This window comes from Vicugna pacos, chromosome 21, assembly GCF_048564905.1.
Source record: "Vicugna pacos chromosome 21, VicPac4, whole genome shotgun sequence".
Taxonomy (NCBI): Eukaryota; Metazoa; Chordata; class Mammalia; order Artiodactyla; family Camelidae; genus Vicugna; species Vicugna pacos.
Window position 1 is genome coordinate 17418413 of NC_133007.1, and position 19206 is coordinate 17437618.

General features: G+C 41.0%; 1 pseudogene; it reads right to left on the reverse strand.

Annotated features, from left to right (window-relative positions):
* Positions 1-14895, reverse strand: part of LOC102530213 (flavin-containing monooxygenase 5-like) — a 119580-nt pseudogene extending 104685 nt beyond the window's left edge.
* Between the last annotated feature and the right edge of the window lie 4311 nt (positions 14896-19206).

Consider the following 19206-nt stretch of genomic DNA (forward strand, 5'->3'; position numbering starts at 1 on the left):
TTAGAAGCTTCTGTTTATCTCTAATGTTCTAAAATTTCAAAATTATAAGTCCTTTCCCCCCTATTCATTAAATTGGTACTAAATAAGCCCATTCGAATGGAAGATACGAGCCCTTCAATTGTGAGATTGTGTTTCTCAGTTGTTTTCCTTCTATGCTTCTCTGCTGTCTCCCCTGGAAACCTTAGGATGTTAGGAGACATTTTGAGTCAATCTTACAATTTTTTTTTTCTTGCTATTGCTCATTTCTTTCATGCTTTATAATTCTTTCTGGGTATTTCCACGGGCCCTTCCACTGACTGCAATTTTTTTTTATAATATTTTTAATTTCTAGAAGCTCTGTTTTTCTGTTCCTTAATCATAGTATCCTGTATTTGACTTGCAATTGCAGTATCTTTTCTTATGTTTATAAGGATACTCTGTGATTTTGTATGTTGAAATTTCTCTATTCCCTGGAGAACTATTTGTTTTCTATAGGGGGGTTCTCCCCAGCCCCCTGTTTGTTTCTATGTTGTTTCCTGCTCCTCTTTTTATGTTTAAAGCATTCCTCAAATATCTGATGATCCTTTATTTTGTGTTCATATTTAATTTGGGATAGAAGTGTTGTCAGCTGTTAAACTTTTCAATGGGGTGACCAAGGAGTGAGGCAGGTTTTCGCTGGGGGATCCCAAATTTCAGTACATGGAAGTCTTTTCTCCAGAGAAGAATTCTTTAATTTCCTGCCTAGGGATGGTGAGCAGAGGAGGATGATTCGGCAGGGCTCAGCATGTTCTAGGAGGAAGAGGAAGTGGTGCGGAGGATTCCTTGGTTCAAGACATAGACTTGCTCTCCCTTGTTTAGCCCCTTAGGGTCTCCCACTCACTCGGGGAGGGGCAGATTGGAGGAGCCACTTAGCCACTTGGTTGTGCAGAGTTGGTGAGAGAATTTGGAGGAAGGTCTAACCTCCATGTAAAGCACTTTCAACCATCCATTCTCTCTTAGGCCTCCTGAAAGTTCAGCCCTTTGCTGTATTGAGTTTCTCTGGGGTACCTTTTCATCAGACTCCTTCTTTACAGGCACTTTAGTATAACTTCTCCATTCTACTTGGTCAGTGAGCTCTCCTCCACCTGCTTTCCATTTCTGCAAACATACTGATTTCTGCTCTTTTGTCCTTCCAGGTTAATGGCTGTAAAAAAAAGTCATTTCACAACCACTTTGGTGGACTTTCTGGAGATGATAAAAACAAATGCTGTCAACTCACTGATTAATTTGAAGTCTCACTTCCTACCTTTGTTTTCAACCTTTTAAAATGAGTGTACACTGTGTTTATAATGAAGAAAATACCCTCCAATTTTTAAAGTGGATAATTAAAAATCAAAAAGGAAAAAGGAAGATTGAAGACTAGATGGAAAATGGACAAAAGAGCTGATATGAGGTTCACATTTTAAAAGTTTACAGCTGACCCTTAAAATGAAAAGATGCTCAGCTTTACTTACAATAGGAGCACTGAAACTAGAACTATACTTAATCCCATTTTTTCATCCTTTTATCACTATAAACACTTCACCAATGTATAAGAGGATAACAATTGTCAAGGATGTGAATCCACCGGAACCCTCACACATTGCTATAGAAATGAAAATGTTGCACTTACTTTATAAAATACTTTGGCAGTTTCTTAAAATGTTGAACATGAATTTACCATATGACCTAGCAATTCTACTCACAGGAATCTACCCAAGAGAAATTAAAATATATGTCCACACAAGGACTTACATATGAGTGTTCAAAGCAGCATTATTTGTAATAGCCAAAAGGGGGAACAAACGAAATGCCCATCAATCGGTGAATGGATAAGGCAAATGGGATATATTCATGCAACGGGGAATTCCTCAAAAGTAAAAAGGAACAAAGTATAATAAATGCTACAACATGGACTAACCTCAAAAATGTTATGCTAGGTGAGAGAATCCAGACGCAATAAACCACATATTATATGATTCCATTTATATGAAAGTTTCAGGAAAGTCAAATCTGTAGAGACAAAAAGTAGATTAATATTTGCCTGAGACTGGGAGTGGAAAATGGGGAGGGACTGCACATGTGCCTGCCATTCCTTCTTAGGGTGATGGAGATGTTTTAAAATTAGATTGTGACAAGAGTTGCAGGACGCTGAACGTTTACTTAAAATCACTGTGCATGTAAAACAAGTGGAGTCTGAGGCATGTAAATTAGACCTCAATAAAGCTATGGAAGAAAGGAAGGGAGGGAGGGGGGACCAAGGGAGGGAGGAGAAAAACTCCTGGATTCAGCACTGTAAAAAGTCAAGAATCCAACCACAGAAGTCACCATGGATCTAACGTCTCTGGTTTGAGAGGAAACAAAGAATTAGCTAGAAAGAAAAAAAAAAAAGTGTGAAATATGCAAATCCAAAGGTTTCAGAGAGGAGAAAGGCTTGGGTTTTTCTTGTTTGGGTCTCAGGGAAGAGAAAGGCTTGGGTTTGTCTTGTTTGGGTCCCCGGGGAAGAGGCTTATTTAAAATAAAAGTATAAAACAAAATCATGTTTGGCTAAATCATAGCAACACAGTAGAATATGCATAATTCAGATTAAACCAGTCCCAGTGTGAGTCAGATAACAAACCATAGGAATTATGATGTTGGCAAATAGAAGAGATGAATGGTTCAAAAAGCGTCCTTTTTATTCATTTTGAAATAGATCACACACTGACTCCCAGGGAACCAAATGGAATTTTAGAGCTGATTATTGCAATCTACACGTGTGGAAAGTATCATGTAATTAGAGCCGGTTTCACTTTGCCCCCCTCTTTCGGGGAGAGGTTTTGAGGAAATGGATGAACCAATTTTGCCTCAAAATGTTAGAGCTGAAAAAACACAGGGAGCCATTTGAAAACCTAAAAGACAGGAAAATCTTCTTGAAAGAACAGACTCGGCAGAGAATCTGATAGATTGTTTAGTGCAGTGATTACACTCTGATGTTTATCTCTGCACAACCAGAAGAAATCATCCCGCTGGCAGGTTCCCACTGATAGTATGGGTGGCCTACATAATGACAAATTTTCTCCAGGATCCCGATTAAGGGTGATGTTACCTGTTCCATTAAAACTATACCTTCTTTTTGACTTCTTCAATCTAGCAAATGGCATCGGTAGTGAAGACCATGGTTCCTAGAGTCCAGCGACTGGGTGCTCATCCAGCTGCACTCCTCGCTAGCTACATGACCTCAGGGAAGCTCCTGACCTCCCAGTTTCTTCATCTGGAACATGGGGATGGAAGCAGTAGCACCGCCTCATAAGGGTGGTTATCAGGGTTAAATGAGATACTACAGATGAAGCAAACCGACAAGCACCTGGCACCCAGGAGGAATTTAGTCACGTAGGCTAGGATTTCTCCCAGGAGAAAAACATTAATCTTGGCTATAATTTATTATTCACTTCTATGCGACAGGCATTGCGTTAAACCTATGTCATGCCACTTAATCTTCATAACAACTCACTGAGGTAAGTTTTGACTCCCATTTTCAGAAGGGAAAACCGAGGTTTGGAGACGTTACATGATTCACCCTAGCTCACCGAGTGAGTGTAGATAGGGGATTGGACCCCAGGTCTGTTTTACACCAAGTTCCAGCACACTTCTTGAAGATAAAATTAAAAATGAAGTCATTAGCACCTCTGTGACCATACCTGACCTTCTAGAACTCTAGTATGAGAATTTGATGTGATAATGTAAGATACTTTGTGGGGTCCTTTTCTGACTCAAGCACCAGAAGGAAAAATGATGAACTGTCATGGACCCATGACCTTAATTCTGAGTATCTGAGTGGGTTGCAGGAAACAGATGTGTAAACATATCATGTTTGGATGAAGCAGAACAGAAAAATGTGTTAAACAGAAGTCCAGGAAAGGGCAGTGGGAGCACGGAGGAAGAAGCAATTAATTCTGGTAGAGGGATAAGAAAGACCTCAGGAAGAAGCTGCAAATGAGCTGCACCTTGAAGGTTGCGTGGATTTTTGATTAGTGGAGGAAGTAATGAGCATTCTGGGTCTAACAAAGGTGAGGAGGCATGAACATCCTGCTTGTTTGGGGATCGAGCAGGTGATCAGTGAAAAATCTGCCGAATACACAAACGGATATAAAGGGAAATGAGGCCAGAAAACAGGCAGAGGATTGGGATAGATCATGAGGCCCCTGAATGCCTGTTTAAAAGATTGAACTTTATTAAGAAGTCAAGAGGGAGATATTAAAAGTTTTATGAAGATAGCACTGGCAGCTGCCTCGGAGACGGGATGGAAAAGCGGGTTGATGGAACCTGGAGGCAGGCGAGGTGAAGGCAGGGGAGAAAGACTTCAAGAAAACAGTCCACCTCATTCTTATAGGCAGTTCTGTTCTAAACAACCCACCAAACACAAACATCTGTGTGCATTTATGAAATAAACATTCTTCTCTTGACTTCACCAGGGGAAAGATGCTGGGGACAACAGTGGAGATTAGGGCTGGCCTCTTGGTCCCCTCTATAGGAACCTATCCAAAGAGTGATTTCCACAAAGTTTTGCAGAGAGCTGGTGCTCCCCAGAGAAGGCCAACTTAGGGCAGTTCGGAGAAGCCTACCTTTCAACCAGAGCAGCAGCCTGTAACCAAACGTGAGGACCAAGTTGTCTTTTGTTCACCACTGTGTCTTCAGTCTAACCCAGTGTGTGGCACATAGTAGGTGCTTACTATTTGTTGAATGAGTGAATAGATGGGTGGAATTGCTTTTGAATTTTATTTGGAAGCAAATATCCCATAGAAGGAAGAAGGAGGAGGAGGTGATGAAAAGGAGAAGATGAAGAAGAGAAGGACAAAGGAGAAGGTTTGAAATGCTGCTTCTGAGTGAAAATGTTTGCCAACTTTCCAGCGATCTCATGATGGGTTTTAACAAACCTGAGTAAAAGTTATTTCCTGTATCTGATCTGAATATTTTATTCAATAGCATAAGCCCCTTTTCTCTTCCCTGCCTTTGGTATGATGAAGGAGAATTCACCACTGTAACAATTTGCTTATTGGAGGCAAATCATAAATCTGTTTCTAGTTACTGTTGTTTTGCCTTTATCAGACACTAAGCTCACCAGAGAGCAGGCATTGTAAACCATGGGCATGGTGGTTTCTCTGGGAGAAGATGCTGGGAGGGTAGTAGGGTGGGAGGTACTCATGAACCAACCCAATTAAGAAATCAATGCAATAGAGTGTATTAGAAAGAGAGCTATTGGGTTCAGGATTTGCAGATACTAACTACTGTATATAAATAGATAAATAATAAGGTCCTACTATATAGCACAAGAAACTGTATTCAATACTTTGTAATAACCTATAATGAAAAAGATAAAGGGAATATATGTATATATATGTATGTGTGTGTATATATATATATACATATGAATCACCATGCTGTACACCAGAAATTAACACGTTATATACTGACTTTAATTCAATTTTAAAAGCAAGCAAGCAAGCAAGCAAGCAAGCAAGCTGCTTGGGTCACTGGCATGAATTGTAGCCCAGACCAATCCTGTTGTTAGCTGACTGACCTTAAGTTACTAAATTTTTCTAAACCTCAGTTTCCTCCACTATTAATTGAGAATTTTAAATAATGCCTACTTTGTATGATTGTTTTAGAGAGTAAAGCAAAGTTATATCAAACAGCTAACAGTGCCCAGCATATTAAGGTGCTTAATAAATGATGGTCATTATTTGAATGGACAATGACACAGTACATCACAATGCTCATATCTCTGCTTCTTAAAATTAATTTAAAATATTAGTAAAACTTTTCTTGAAAAATAACAAGTGATTTAAAATAGAAACAGCTGCCCTATACAAACAAAAATTATCAATGTGCTGGGACCAAGATGCCGGCCCTAATCTCCACTGCTCACCCAGCATCTTTCCCTTGATGAAGACAAGCGAAGAATGTGTATTTCACAAATGCCCACTAATGTTTGTGTTTGGTGGTTTGTTTAGAACAGAGCTGCCTAGAAGAATAAGGTGGACTGTTTTCTTGGAGTCTTTCTCCCTTGCTTTCATCTCACCTGCCTCCTGTCTCCATCAATCTGCTTTACCATCCCATCAATTCAGTTTATCACACAAAAAAAGATTTATAAACTTGAAATTTAATGGAAATCGTGGCTGTCTTAGAACACTTAAGAATCATTATTTGGCAGTATCCAATGATACCTAGAATTTAGGGATTAAAATTGAAAATTTTAGTCTTTAATCTTTAAGATCTTAGAGCAGGGTTGGTTCCTAATTTCATCCTGTGAAGGTACATTACAGTAACAACCTTGGTACCCATACCTGGAAGGAGGGTCAGTCATGTCGAAGTCATGATATCAGTCATTCCCTCATTCATTCATTCATTCAACCAGTTGAGTACTTCCCAATGCCAGTCTGATAAACTGAATTGTGACAAGCCTGAAAAGTGAGAGTCCTGCACAAAGAAGAGGGGTTAACCACCACGGAGCTCTTACCAGCTCAAACAAAGGAGAAAATATAGAAAATTAAGAAGAATCTAAACCAGCCAACATTCTAGGTGCAGTTGTTAAACCCTGGCAGTACTCTTTTTCATTCCTGTTTCCTATGTAGCAAATTTAATTCTTTACCACCTGGCCCCACTTCTACATCCACTGCCAGTTTTCAGTGCTCTCTCAACCAGACATACAGAAACCTGTAAAGAAGTTGCCAGCTAAAGCTTCCCTGCTCCCCAGCTGAGAAGAGCCTACTCAGACTGGCCCCAGACCAGGCTGCTGAGCCCAGGAAAACGACACACGGCAGAGCAAAGCTGGCCCTAGCAGATCCCCAGTGTGAGAGAGACCAAGCAAACTCGACGGGCCACCCCGCCAAGGGCAGCCTAGGTCAATGAACGTGCAGATAGATGAGGATAAGTGACCATTCTTAGCTAAATTTGAGGGCAATGAGTAACACACCGCATTTGTGGCAATTGCTAACATATACGCACTCCCTTTCACTGAAGAAAAATTCTGCTCTGCAGAAAAAAATCTGAAACACATTCAAATTGAAGTTTAAAACATGTCTGTTAAAGGCTTAAAAAATAACCCCACATGAGGGCTTCACATTTAAACTGAGAACAAAGACTTCAGTTAAAGCAGTCACTTCCTTTTTGTGTGCGTTTGAGTGTGTGTGCATGTGCGCATGTTTGGGAAGGATGCTAAGAAGGGGTAAGCTACATAAAACCCTCTTCTCAAAGGATTTTTGAGATTCTTATTGAGAATCTCAATGGGTAAAACTGATAAAAAGCCAGAAATTTGCTTGAAGATGAGCTATCCTCCCCGGGCCCCTAAAAGCACATCCCCCAAACTCTAGAGCAGTATCAGGACCGTTGTAAAAGTATAATCCTAAGTGAGAAACTTATTTTATAATTTAATACTGGAAGAATCATCAACTCTGGACTATGCAGTATGAAGCTTAAGATGGTCTTTAGATCTGAATCTATTGGACATACAAGCAGGACAGAAAGAGACATAGAATCAGGGGTTTCTGGCTCTCAAGAGACCTTACATAGTTAATATAGGGATGGAGTATTAATTAAAAGAGAGCTGGTGAGTTCATACATAGTTACAAGGAGCAATTTCAGTATTCAATCCAATTTATTCTATAATTGATTAAGTGATTAAATGAACAAATGCAATTTCTTATAAGAAACATGTTTTGTAAGATTTTAACAAACTCCATAGCTTACAGTTATTTTCCTAGTGGTTAAACAAAAACTTTGTAGATAAAACTTGGTGGTTGCTTTTCTTCTAACACTTCTTGTTTCTCTTCATCTATTCTTCTCTTGCCCCGCAAAATTCAGTACTAATGCTCTGGATGCCACTAAGTGGAGCAGGGAAAGGGGGGTGTCCACACCGGATGGGCATAAGGAATGGCTTCAGTGACACAGAGTGCAGCATCAAATCTCAAGCAGGGTGTTTGTGCAGCAACGTGGACCCACATGGGTTGTGGAAGCCCAAGCAGTGTGAGAAGGGCATTCACATGTGGGGACAGCCTTGCATGAGGTATCAGAGCCCAGGAAGAATGCGGAGGGCATCCACATAGAAGTGCAGTCTGGTATGAAATGACAGAGCCTGAAAATTGTGACAAGGGCACGCATGCCTGGAGGAGGCTGGGCGTAGACTGTCAGAAGGAAGCCGCTTGTAAAAAGTAAGAGCTCAAAAACATTGAGAAAACTGTGTAGATAGGAGCACGTGGCTTGGGAATCAGCAGCCAAGCAGGGCCATCAACACAGAGGGCCGAGGAATGGTCTAGGGCGGGAGCCCAGCGTCCAAGTGGGTGAGAAAGTCAGCCCCAAGGAGAGGCAGCCTGCCATGAGGTGTCAGACACCACACTGGGTAGGAAGTAGCCACTAAGAGTTGATACTTCCGTGACATTCCTGTCAAAGATGCATAACCTGAATCTAAGCAGGAAGAACGACCAAGACCAAACCGAGGGTCATGCAACCGAACAGCTGGCCTAGCCCTTTGAAATATTTAAGGAATTGAAAGTCAAGAAAAGGCTAAAAAGAGATGCTCTAAACAGAAGACTGAAAAACCTGACAATCAAATGCAATGTGTGGTTCTGAACTGGATCCTTCTGCTGTGAACAATGTTATTGAGCAGCTGGGGATCTGAGAGTTAGATGGTAATGTATTAATGTTAGCTTCCTTATTGTGATGGATGAATTAAGGTTTTAGAGAGTGTGCTCATTTGTAGGAAATGCTAGAGTATTTGGAGGTGATGGGACCGCAGCTTAACAATTTTCTTTCTAATAGTTCAGGTGGGAAATGTTCTTTATTCTTGTCGCAACTGGTAACGGTTTGAAAATAGGAAACATCAAAACAGAATTTCATCATTACACATCACAGAGAATCTCCTGTTGCATATCATTAAGAGTTAAAGAGAGGTATTATAACCATGATGACATGATTAAAGCTAAGACCACTGACTTTTGGTAAGAGTCTTTTGGCCTTTTTGTTCCCTGCGCTCCCCACACACCAGAGTGTAAATACTTTCCAACTTGCCCTTCTCTATATCCTTAAGAAAGATATTAACCAACACAGCACTTAAAATTCTTAAGTATTTATGTCAACAGGATTATTCCTTTCGCAAATCTCACTAAATACAAGAGTAAACTGTAGATCTTTTTTCATTTGCTCCAAGACAATTAAATTTCTTGAGGCTTATAATTGTGTTCCACAGGAACGCATGAAAATGAAGGGGTCAATGATGCCTGGTAGCAAGGTCTCAGGATGGACGGTACCATCAGGAGTATTCCCTGAGATAATCTAGAGGCAGCTGATGATTTGGGAAAGTCACCATCATTCCTGAGAAGACAAGAGAGTTCAGCATCAAATCTGAGATGGGAGGAAAAGGAAGGCAGAGGCAGGGAGGGGCAGAGGGATTCTTGTTCATGGAAAATAAGGTCATCACTTTACCCTTTACATCCCCACCTCAGGCCAGGGATGAAGGCACACATTTCAATCAAATCCTTCTGGAACAACGCCCTGCCAACGAGATGGCACTAACATGGACATTTCAGGATGGACATGGTTAGTGTGGAGTGTGTTTGGGGAGCTCTTGGAGGCCTCACTGAGTCACATAGATCATCCAGCCTTGAGAACCTGCTGCACACACACCTTATGCTGTGCTGGGTAGAGCGGATTCAGAGAGCAACAAGAGAGCTCTCACTTCTGCTTCACTCTTGGGCTTTATTTTATCCCCCACCCCCCAGGAAATATGTTCAGAAAGAGAGGCGTTTTACATACCCATTATATGGAAGAGCGTAGGACCACTCTGTATGCACAGACCAAAGAAGTTGGCTTTGGCTTTATATAGACATAGAAGTAGATGTAGATATAGATGTGGATACAGACCTGCTGTCCTATCCCCACCCCCAGCATCTGCAGCCTTGGGGAACACTGATGTGTTCATGCAGGAGTCTCTCACACATTTCAGTGGTTCCTTTCAGGGTTAGCAGAGGTGCTTGCAGATCACAGATGGAAAGCTTCTCCCTCCATGACTGGCTCCTGGGCAATCATTTTGTCAAGATGAGGCTGCCCTGCGTGGCCTGGAGTTGTCCCTCTTTATACTGCACCAGGATGCATGATGCCTGCCAGGCACTCTTGCTAACTTGCATGCCCCATCCCCATGTCTCAGGAGGAATAGCATGCGCTCCCTGAACAGAAGTCAGCCCACTTGCTCAGAGGCGTCTCCTTAGACTAATCCTTCAGACGCATTTGTACAAATCCTGCGTCCACCCAGAGCTCTCTGCCTTGTAACTCAAGGCTTAGGGGTCTCTCCCTGGGTGAACCATGAACTCCTTGAGGGCTACATATGTGTCTTCTTTGCTCACCCTTAGACCCCCAGGGTGGATCCATCATGAGACTGACAGCAGGTGCTCAGTAAAACACTGACAAATGCTTGTGGGTGTGGGTGGAGTTCCTAAAGGCCCGGGAACTCATCCACCTACCTCTGCTCCTCTCAGAGAGCATCTCCCTCTCAGCGTCAACCAGCTGTCCCAGAGAACACTGAGTAACCGGTGACCCAGGAAGTAATTTTATACAACTTTTCCCGCACTTAGGAAATGGCCTTTTTGCCAGGACAGCTTTGCCTCCAGAGGATTTTCCTTGTTCATCCTGATGCTGACTGGTGGCCCTGTTCTTGGCATTGTATTTCCTGGGATCATCATCCTACAAGAGAAAGAACAATGTTTCTCAGTGGAAAAACAGCCTGACAGAGCCTTTAGTTTGAATCAGAACTGTACAGATATAAATTGATTGTAAACTGTTCCTGCCTCATCTTTTCCATGTATGAAATGGGCTGATTTTTATCTTCCCCCAATCAGGGCACTGAGACCATGAATGCCATTTTAGCATTGTTAAAAAGGGGTTGCTCCCACCCTGGACTAAGGTTGATGGCTGTACATACACAAAACCCTGTGATCTCCCCACCACAGCAGTTACCTTACTATGTTGCCTTCACTGGCTTAATGTTGGTCTCCTCTCACTCCCACCCCTGAGCTTCCTAAGGCCCTGGAATCCCAGAATCAGCTTGTTATTGCTGTTTAGAGGCAGAGTGCTGCAGAACCACGGAGCTGTGAATAAAACCCAGCTCATTCCAATTTTGAGCCCAAACTCTTAACCACTGAGCTCCAATCCCTTCATAATAAATATATAAACTAAATGTCTGTGTAACCTTTTATCATGGTCACACCCACGTCCAGAACATCTCCCTTCCCTGTACCAAGTTTTTTGTACGAAGTTGATGCACAGAGAACCAGCAACTAGGAGTTAGATAGTCCAGAACATATTTCAGGAAAAGCATGATGTGCAGTGTCAGGAGGCAGGAGAGCAGAGAGGCTAAGGGGGCCTTAGAGGCACACAGAGCTGCCTTCAAAACCTGTGTCTCCCACTTACCAGCTAAGCGACTGGCTTCGAAAACTAGAGGCTGGTATTCTCATCATAATGCAGATGATGATGGTCCTATGTCACAAGGATATTTTAAAGGTTAAATGTAAAAATCTATTAAAGCACTTTAGCATCTGTAAGTCCTGACATATAACATGTGTTCAGCAAATGCAATAACATGGCTAATACATTTTATGTATAAATATAAAATAAAATGTAATGTTGCTTTAATATCTGTCCCAGCTCCCCTCACAGGGCTCCCCTGAGTGACCACATCACCTGTGTCTGTCAGTTACCAGCCTTCCATCTCATGGATAGACCTGGATAAATCTTTTCTGCCCACCTCTCTTTCCCATACATCATGCAGACCACACTGCTCACTCAGAAAGGTTACAACACTGTTGATTTGGTTCTGCTTCTCTGGGGAAACTTGTCCATCTCGTGAACACACCTCAGTCACCATAATTGCATTTAGGTGTTTGCCACATCTCTCTCAGCAATACACTCACACACCATCTCTTAGGGAGCTCCCTCTTGCCAAAGCAAGCTTCATTTTAATTGATTTTAGCTAATTTTCACTTTGTAAAGGTGGCCTCTGCTAGCATTGTTAGCTTTGGGTGATTAAATCAGAGTGGAACAGTGACTCAAAATTGACCAGTTCAAGGGTAGTTTTTTTTTTCTCCCTGTCTCTATTCTTTCTACCCTTCAAGGAGTCCACAGACAGGAAATCAGCTGACTATTCTTTCTTACTTGGCATAAATCTTGCTCTCCTGGATGACTAGGAGATTGCTTTACTCAGCATGAAACCCTGGACTAGATGATTTATAGAAAGAAAATGATGCTTCCAAGCCCTAGTCTGATTTTTCATTACTGATTTCCTAGGTCAGCCTCATTCTAGTCGTTGTCTGATCTGCAAATTCCAACTCACACAGTGAAACAGACAGAAATGGTTCATGATTCTAGTCCTGCATGAAAGTGTGTGCAAGTGCCTGAAAATAGCCTTGAAGTGCCATACAAAGGCAGCATATTATTCTGGGAAAAGTCACCATTACTCAGCAGTCGGACAGCGGTGCTAATGGGCCACCTGCATATGCGGGAGCAGAGGGCTCATTCACTGAACGTTGACAAAACTCTTAGACCTCCCGGTACCCAAAAGAGTCACCGAAGAAAGACTGTGTGGAGGGGAGAGGGGATGGGGAGGTGTTTAGAGTCAGGGAGGAGTAATCGGGTGCATCCTGGCTGTGGGATCCTGAATCTACAGAACGCAAAGCTGGAATGGCTTTGGGGAGCATCTGGGCCAATGGTTCTCAGCATCAGGAAGAGGTCTGCTTACACTGAAATCACAAGAGAACAGGTTGAAAAGACAGTTTCCTGGGTCTCTTCCTCAGAAGATTTGCAGACCAGCAGGTCTGGATAGGTCTCTGGAAATTGCATTTTTAACATTCTCTCAGACTATTCTAATGTACAACCAGGTTTGGCAAATACACGTCCATCTAAAGTAAACCTCCCATGTTGCAAAGGGGACTGCCACCCGCAGAGGTGATGGGTGTGACTTAGACATAGTGTTAACCCGGGGATCAAGGAGCAGTTGTCAGACCAAACTATTACCCATAACCAAGGCATTTGCATCAATATCACTCACATCACCAGAAAAGAATGCTCATGTGATGGACAGATGGGAAAACAATGGCTCAGAGAAGCCAGCCACCCTGGATCCAAGCTCCTGCCACGTTCCAAGGCTCACAAGCACAAGAGACAGAGAAGAGAAGCCAACCCTGTCAATTTGCAGGGGCAGGAATTGCTCCTGCCAGTTTCTGCAAACGTCTTCTGTCCTGAGCTACAGACTGTCTCTGTGCTTTTCAAACACCTCTAGTTCTTGTTTGGTACAAATGGAGGAAAGCCTTTTTTGCTGTTGTTGCCATGACACCACCACAATAAGCTGTTTTCAAGTGTTAGATATTCTGAAATGACAGGCTCTGTTTTGAGAAATGAGAATGCTGAGGGGTCAGTAAAAATTGCCAACCTTCATGTATTAATGGGTTGTCACGAATCAGTAGTGTCGCTATACTGGGAATTTATTCCCAAGACCAGAGAACATAGGTTTTGATGATCTACCCCAAGCCTGGGTCCCAAGTGGTCGTGATGACAGCTCTCTCTTCTGGCCATATATCTAGATAAGGGGTCTCAGACAGTCAATGACCACTAAGAATAGCATCCAATGCAGGTTGATATGCCTGGATCTGAGTCATGGAGGAAGTGCTGGTCCAATGGAAAATAACGACACATTGATGTCCTTCCTTTGCATTCTTTTTGATTGGATGCATCACCCCTACCTTGGAAAATGAAGACAAGTTATCTTTGAGCCTGCCATTCCTGGGATAAGATGGAAAATTGTACTTTGTAATCTGTGTGTTCCAGGTCTTGAGGCAGGCTAGTTTTTTAGTCACAATTTTGTTCATAGGCTGTACTCAGTTAAGTGTGTGATGTGGGTGTGTGTCTTCCTCTCTGTGCTGCAAACTCCTCACAATCATGGCTTCTTCTTCTCTACATCTGTCACGGTGTCTGCTGCATATTAAGTACCGATTAATATTTGTTATGTGTTCAAAAGTAAATTTTTTTTAAAAAGAAGTGTGTGTGTGTGTGTGTGTGTGTGTGTGCGTGCATATGTGTTTTGGGTGATATGGGCCTGGTTTAGTAAGATGATAGTGAAAATAGAAAGGAAGAGAAATCTTAAAGTTGTTTTAGAGGCATCTACAAAAGTAGTTTTTAGCAAATTTTGGTTGACATCATAAGCCCCTAAGAGTGCATTTAAATAACAGATTTCAGGTCCCCACACCTGGAGTTTCTGACTCAGCTGGGCTGTGAAAAGACCCAGCATCCTTCTAATTCAGGTCCCCAGGGCATTCTGATGCATGCCAAAGAATCTAGCAGTAGATTAAAACGAAAGGGTGAAGGATGCCTAAACATGAACAGCTCAGCCTTTAAGTAATTTATTGAATGTGTTAGGAGTTAAAAAGCTGTGCATATTAAACAATTCGGCATGAAAAGAAACACAACAGAAAAGAGTGCGCAGTAAGAAGGAGAACAACCTGACCCAATGCCAAGGTCCGAGAGTCAGATAGTAAATGCCTTTGTGGTTCTCCGACCCCATCCAGGAGGACTTCGTGGAGGAGTGAGGCTTGAGATGAAAATGGGTCTTTAAGAGCCAGTAGGGCTTTCCTGGCGGAGGTGGAGGGGGCATTTCAGGACAGTATGTTTCTTATCTCTGCTGTGCTTTGAAATGCCAGAGGGTTTATGAGCAATATTGCAACCTGATGAGGACCAGACTAGGGATGACAACCTTACTTTTCCTGCCACAGCCTGGGAGCTAGAGGTCCTGCTGTGGGGCTCGTGGATATAGGCACCTGCTTCCTGATTTCCCGAACACTCGCCATTCCCACAGCTTGCTCCCAGGGTGCCACATTTCATATCAAAATTTCATGTAGATATCGGTGTAGATGCGGGTGTAGATATAGACATAGATGTAGAATATGTAGACATGGAATAGATGTATATGATACAGACACAGATTCAATGTAGAGGATACACATATACAACAGATACAGATGATCTAGAGATAGAAGAGATGTAGATGGTATACATATAGGGTAGATACAGATATTAAGCATCAAATGCAAAGAGAAGCAGCCTCTGTGCACTCTCCTTAGTTCCCTGACTGTGTTTTTAAGCGAATTCTTTTAAAATTAATGTCAGATGAGAGGAAGCAGGAGCATGAGAAGAATGGGAAAGACTTCGATGACTTTATAATACAGCGTCTGATATCAAGGGGTTAAACAACCATTTGTACTTAGGAAAATCGAAGGGAGCAAGGTAAGAATCTGCTGCGTCAGGAAAAGCTTACAGAGGAAGATAAGGACAGGAAAAAAAAAAAACCACAAAAGGGATTAGGAGAATAATAAAGGCTTTTTTGTATACCTGCCCCAGCATAGAAGGCAAGAACGGTGCAGATGTAAGCCCACGGACAAATGGGAGGCACATTAAATAAACGATTAGTACAAAATGATCCACACGCTGAGCTTCACTCACAGAGAAAAAGGCAGAGAAGCAGCAGTGGACAATTAAGAGCCACTGCGATAAGATCAGAAAGCTGTGGGGGCAGCGGCTGCCAAAACGGGGGAGGGCTTGGGCAGCCAGGATGCAGGCAAATTAGCAAGGCCCCGACTTCCAGAGAGCCCAGGGAATTGGTAATGAACCTGGACCTGCCATAGCTGACTCATGAGCAGGAACAGCAGGGTGGGGGTCATGGGGGCTGCAGAGAGCAAAAGCTCAATTCCAAATTTCTCAAGAAGCCTGGGGAACGAGTGGCCAGTGCCAAGACAGAGTAGCATCAAGCTGAATCTATGTGAATGCACAGTGCATGGAGAATGTAAATACATTCCATCTGCAAGTTAATGCTACCTAAAGCCAGGCTGATCTGTTCAAATCAAAGCATAAAGAAATAAATAGGATAAAGTATATTAGTCATAAAGTTGGTATGTTTATATAATTGGAACTAGAGTGATAACAAATTAGAGAAAGTCCTTTCTCAGAACTCAGGGAGCTAGGTTCTACTTCCTGTTATTATTACCGGTGTTACTGAAAACAGTTTCCTCTAATTTATGATTTACCACGTGCCAGGCACTAGTGCTAAGCACTCTCTGTATAATAAACCCTTTTAATCTCAGAGCATCCTTGTGATACAAGTTTATTTTCATTTTACGGGTGAGAAAACTGGAGCCCAGAGAGATTGAATAAATTATCTAAATTCACCTCACTAGGACATGGCAGAAGGACATCCCAGATCCGTGTGCCACCAAGCAAGCCTCCATCCTGTCCCCAGCTCACAGTGGAATCCATAACAGTTCCTTTCACTTTCTGTAGCCTTAGGCTTTTTTCATTTGTGTCATGTGATGGGGGATGGGGTGTCACTAGAAGTCCTTTAATAGTATGTGGGTTGCTACTGGAATTTGACACAACATTGTAAAGTGACTGTAACTCAATAAAAAATGTTTAAAAAAAAACAAATAAATAAAATTTCGGTGATTCTAGGTCCCACATAATAACAAAAAAAAAAAGTATGTGGGTTGCATTTATGGTAGAAAGAACAAAGGCTTAGAATTTGGACCGAGCTGAGTTTAGATTCCCTCCAGCACCATGATGCTGGATAACCCATCCGTGCCTCAATTTCTTCATATATTAAGAGGGAACATCACACCTAACTCATAAGGCTATTGTAGAATTCAATGAGATACTCCAGTAGGTGCCCAGTCGCTTTAATATTCTGTGATTTTAGTCTAAAATAAATCGACCTAACTATAATTACATGAAAACCAAAAGATAAAATGGTAATTCATGAAAGAAAAATCTTTTAAAAATTAATGCAATAAGTTAAATTTATTGAAAAATCATTACTTTCTAAATGTGTTATAGAGTGTGAGATGCTATAATAATAAATTACTTTAAAGGGGGCGTTCATCCTTTGATCTTCCACAATTTAGAAAGAAAAGTTATAAAGGTTTCATTCCCTTAAGTCATTCAAAATTGAATTGTGAATCTAATAGCAGATTCCTGAGCCTCTGAGGATAATGAGGAAATTATCTTCTAAAGGGAATCTGTTTTCAATGAAGTAAAACATCGCATTACCCAATCACTTCCAATAAAGGGAGTGCATTTGTGCAATAAAAATATTTGGGCAACTTTATGCTATTTTGCCCTAAGACAATGAACTTTCATTCTTCTTAGCTGCAGCCAGCATTTATCTTTGTAACTTCTTCCGCACACCAATTTTAAATTCCTCTATTAGCCATCATTTACTTCAAGAGAGCAGACGAAATCACAAATTGAATTTAAGTAGTTTCTTGATGGCCTTTATTATACCTGATTTGGTCAAAATCAGTCCTCCCCATAATCAGTAATTGCGGAATCCTCACAGGGAGACAAACAGGAACTGCCAGATGGCTGAATTGGACCAAAGACCAAACTTCATTCCCTGACCAAAAATGCAGAAATGAAGGAAATGTAATGGCAACCAAGATGAACATTTCTACCTCCTGATGATTCAACGGTCTGAGAGAACAATGATTCCAGCTGATACTTACTGAGCACTGACTATGTAGATGTTTTCTTTTTTCTTTTTTTTAAAGACTTTTTTTTATTGAGTTATAGTCATTTTGCAATGTTGTTTTTGCAACATGTAGATGTTTTCTTAAGATTTAGAAATCACAGTGCTCAAACACGTCATCGTACCTGATGCTCGAAACAACCCTCTGAGGTGAGTGGTGACTGCCACCCTCATTTTACAACCAAGGGGATTGAAGCACAGAGAAATAAATAGCTTCTCGGGCCTCACAGTCAGCCCATGGCAGAGGGAGTTTTTAACCCAGGCCGTTCTGCTCTGGAGCATACGCTTTTAACCACCGTGCCATGTCTTGGCCACTTCCAGGGTGATCAGAGCTAGCTCTGTCCCACCCTGTCTCATGTCTTGGTTTGGCCACGGATGCCATGGGTCCTTATCTAAAGGTCCCCTCTGAGATTTTAATTACCATTTTAACTAAAAATAGACTTATCATATGATCCAGCAATCCCACTCCTGGGCATATATCCAGAAGGAACCTTAATTCAAAAAGGCACATGCACCCCAATGTTCATAGCAGCACTATTTACAATAGTCAAGATACAGAAAGAACCTAAATGTCCTTTGACAGATGAGAGATAAAGATGTTGTGGTATATTTATACAATGGAATACTACTCAGCTATAAAAAAGAAGAAAATAATGCTATTTTTAGCAACATGGATGGACCTGGAAATTGTCATTCTAAGTGAAGTAAGCCAGAAAGAGAAAGAAAAATACCATATGATATCATTTATATGTAGAATCTAAGAAAAAAGACAAATGAATTTATTCTTATTTACAAAACATAAACAAACTCACAGACATAGAAAACAAACTTATTGTTACTGGAGGGGAAGAGGGTGGGAAGGGATAAATTGGGAGTTCAAGATTTGCAGATACTAACTACTATATATAAAATAAGTAAGTTTATAGTGTATAGCACAGGGAACTAGATTCAATATCTTGTAGTAACCTATAATGAAAAAGAATATGAAAATGAATATATGTATGTATATGTACGACTGAACTATTATGCTGTACACCAGAACTTGACACAACATTGTAAACTGACTATACTTCAATAAAATAAAATAAAAACATAGTAAAGATGTAAAGAACAAGACAGAGAAACAGCAAACAAAATGAGATAAATTTTTTTTTAAAAATCAAAGTAAATAAATGCTTAAGGAGAATTAGAAAAAAGAAATGTAAAGATATACATAGTTACTGACTTAAAAGAATATAATCCAGATAAAAGGACAAAAACATTATTTAAAGATACAGTTAAATAAAACTTAACAATAATTAAAGAAATTTTGGCTGTATCTGTTGAAAAGGCAAACAGCAGAGATAATCTGATAAAATTACAAGACTTCAAAGATAAAAAATCTTTTGGGCAAATAGACAAAAATTATTGAGTCACCTAAATAGAGAAAAAAAAAAAGAGAAGCTAAATGATAAGCAGACTAAGTGATAAATGGCTAAGTGATGGGGGGAATAAAACAGTTAGGTGATAAATGCTTTCAAGGTCCTTGAGTAAAGATGTGACCCAAGAATTTCATACCCTGAAAAAATTAGTTCAAATATAAAGACAGCATGAAAATCTCTACTGAACATGCTGAAACT